The sequence below is a fragment of the Mus caroli genome, chromosome 6 (genome assembly GCF_900094665.2).
Source record: "Mus caroli chromosome 6, CAROLI_EIJ_v1.1, whole genome shotgun sequence".
Classification (NCBI taxonomy): domain Eukaryota; kingdom Metazoa; phylum Chordata; class Mammalia; order Rodentia; family Muridae; genus Mus; species Mus caroli.
The window spans coordinates 92,816,150-92,819,693 of record NC_034575.1 but is presented as its reverse complement, the minus strand read 5'-3'; the positions used below and the strand labels follow the sequence as shown (position 1 = coordinate 92,819,693).

At 39.5% G+C, this 3,544-nt stretch overlaps 1 protein-coding gene across 1 annotated transcript in view; it reads left to right on the top strand.

The window, feature by feature from the left end:
• Positions 1–3,544, top strand: part of Tafa4 (TAFA chemokine like family member 4) — a 194,163-nt gene that overhangs the window by 149,016 nt on the left and 41,603 nt on the right. The window lies entirely within an intron of this gene.

Below are 3,544 nucleotides of genomic sequence, written 5' to 3'. Positions count from 1 at the left end.
TGTGTGCATGTGTGTGCATGTGTGCATGTGTGTGTGCATGTGTGCATGTGTGTGCATGTGTGCGTGTGTGTGCATGTGTGCATTAACGCCTCTTTGTTCATCTATTTCCAAATGCCATGTAGATCAAGCACTTCTTTCTTCAGAGTCTCTCTTCTTGCCCTTGCAGATGCCTCCAAATATCCATGGAGGTTCAAAACTTTTATTTAAAAGTGATGGATTTTATTGATCACCTGTATGCATCCTCTTGTATACTTGGGGTAATTTCTTATAATTCCTGAAATACTATCGTATAGCAAACCCTATATAGGCAGTGATTGTCTTATATTTTATGGAGACAGAAAGTCTGTAGATTATCAATGCACATGTGTTCTATCTGTGATCAATTAAGTCCAAGGATGTTTTGTCAATCTATATGGAGAGGTGACTATACTTAGAACTGGCAGTGTGTTATTTTATTTTTCTGCTTAGTGTTATACAGTGATATCCCCTTTGTTACTAATAATTTTTCATTCCTTGTAGTTTTCATTCCTTGTAGTTTTTATGTTTAAAAAANTTTTTTTAAATGTAATTGCATGAATGGTTTGCTGGCATGTATGTATGTGCACTATGTGCATGTGGTCCCAGTAGAGGCCAGAAGAGGGTGCTAGAATCTTCATAGTTAGAGTTTCATGTGGGTGCTGGGAACTGAACTTAGGTCCTCTCTATAAGATCAGCAAGTACTTTTAACCAGGGAGCCACTTTTCCAGCCCATCCTTTCAAGAAACAGCTATGAATCACCTTTAGATCAAGTTTCCTGACAATAGTTTGGGATCATGTATTATTCCCTGATTGTCTTCAAGTCTTAGTAGATAGGAATACTGTGCTGATAGCTTATGTGTGTGAGAGAAAGCATGTTTATAAGAGAAATGACTATTGAGGGTTGTAGGTGGAGTCCTGGGATTGATTCTGAGTCCCAGGCTCTTGCAGCAGGCACCTTGTTGGAATCACATTTTATTCCCCAGAGGAAGAGCTATCTGGTTCTCCCTCTACAGTTGTCTGGAGGCTCCATGAACCTGGCCATCAAAGGCTCAGGAGCCCTTTAGATGCCTGTTAAAAGGTCAGCAGTGAAGACACCAACAGTCAGATTCTTAATGTCACATCTTACTGCACAGTCAGTGTAAGTAACTGACTCAACTCCTCAACCTCAAACACAGAGATGTCCTAACCTTCATGCAATGGGTGGTCACTGTATATGTTGAGCTCATCATCCATGTTTAGAAGGAGGAAAGTGCAAAGGGAAACTTTCCTCTTGACATTTCCCTACTAGAAACCCTGGGGTCCGATTGTATTGCTAAATTCAGATTAAAAGCATGCATACCTTGTCTATTACCTAACAGAACCACTTCATGTGCATCCTGAGAATCATAGGTTGTATGATTTCTGAAGTTCAGGATGTGAATTTTCTCATCCAATAGGATACATATGACAAGGTGAATAACCTCATGGTACATCAAGGAGCTTTCATTGCTGTCTACTTAGTGACAAAGGATTGTAGACAAGTAAAAAGGAGATAAGAATCTTTAACATTTAAAAGAACAAAAACAAGCAGACACTTCACTATACTTAACACAGAGAGTCAGTCACTGCACTTTGATTGTCAGTCAGAGGAGTGCTACACCAATCTGTATTACATCCAGACCCTCACTCCTGCCCCAAGGCTCAGGGAACAATGTGAAAAAGGAAGTGGAAAGGTTGTGAGAGCCAGAGGTAAGGTGAGGAAGAAGCCAAAGAATACCTTCTTTTTGTGACAGGACCTTTGCACTCAAACAAGAGCAACTATAGTTGTCTGAACAGGATCAAGCCAGTCAACATTCTAGCATGGACTCAGGGCAGACTCAGCATCCCCTACCTTTACCTGAGGAGGAGCTCTTAACAAGTTGATGGCTTCCTTGTGGAGGAAGAGAAATTTTTCAAAAGGAGTGGCTGGATGTTTGGTTCACCAGGCTCAGTGGGTGGGCTCAGGCTGAGNGTGTATGTGGGTAGTACAAGCAGGAATCTGTAAGTTTAAGTAACAACAACAAGTGGAAACAAATTTAGGAAGGTTGGGGATGAACCTGGGACNCTACCAGTGTGGACTGTTGGTGAATATAATCAAAATGCACTATTAGATATTTTCAAAGCATTAGCAAACATATTACAAGGAGATAAGAATGGGTCAATTTGCATTATTCTACATGATAACCACCAGTTGAGCCAGCACCATTTGTTGAAAATGCTGTCTTCTTTCCNCTTGATGGTTTTAGCTACTTTGTCAAAGATCAAGTGACTGTACGTGTGTAAGTTCATTTTTGGGTCTTCAAATTCTATTCCATTGATTTACCTGTCTGTCACTGTACTAGTACCATGCAGTCTTTTTTTTTTTTTTTTTTTTTTTTTATCACAATTGCTCTGTAGTACAGCTTGAGATCAGGGATGGTGATTCCCCCAGAAGTTCTTTTATTGTTGAGACTAGTTTTTGTTATCCTAGTTTTTTTTTTTTTATTCCAGATGAATTTGCAAATTGCCCTTTCTAACTTGGTGAAGAATTGAGTTGGAATTTTGATGGGGATTGCATTGAGTGTGTAGATTGCTTTTGGCAAGATAGCCATTTTGATTATATGAATCCTGCCAATCCATAAGCATGGGCGATCATTCCATCTTCTGAGATCTTCCTCAATTTCTTTCTTCAGAGACTTGAAGTTCTTATCATACAGATCTTTCACTTCCTTAGTTAGAGTCACACCCAGGTATTTTATGTTATTTGTGACTATTGTGAAGGGTGTTGCTTCCCTAATTTCTTTCTCAGCCTGTTTATCCTTTGTGTAGAGAAAGGTTACTGATTTGTTGAATTTTATATCCAGCTACTTCATTGAAGTTGTTTATCAGCTTTAGGAGTTCACTGGTGGATTTTTGACCTCCACATAAAACCAGAGACACTGAAACTTATAGAGGAGAAAGTGAGGAAAAGCCACAAAGATATGGGCCCAGGGGAAAAATTCCTGAACACAACACCAATGGCTTGTACTGTAAGACCAAGAATTAACAAATAGGACCTCATAAAATTGCAAAATTTCTGTAAGACAAAGGACACTGTCAAAAACACAAAAAGGCAACCAACAGATTGGGAAAAGATCTTTACCAGTCCTAAATCCGGTAGAGGGCTAATGTCCAATATATACAAAGAATTCAAGAAGTTAGACTCCAGAAAACCAAATAACCCTATTAAAAATGGGATACAGAGCTGAACAAAAAATTATCAACTGAGGAATCCCAAATGGTTGAGAAGCACCTAAAGAAATGTTCAACATCCTTAACCATCAGGGAAATGCAAATCAAAACAACTCCGAGATTTCACCTTACACCAGTCAGAATGGCTAAGATCAAAAACTCAGGTGACAGCAGATACTGGCAAGGATGTGGACGAAGAGAAACACTCCTCCATTGCTTGTGGGACTGTAAGCTGGTACAACCACTGTGGAAATCAGTTTGGCGGTTCCTCAGAAAATTGGACATAGTACTACTGGAG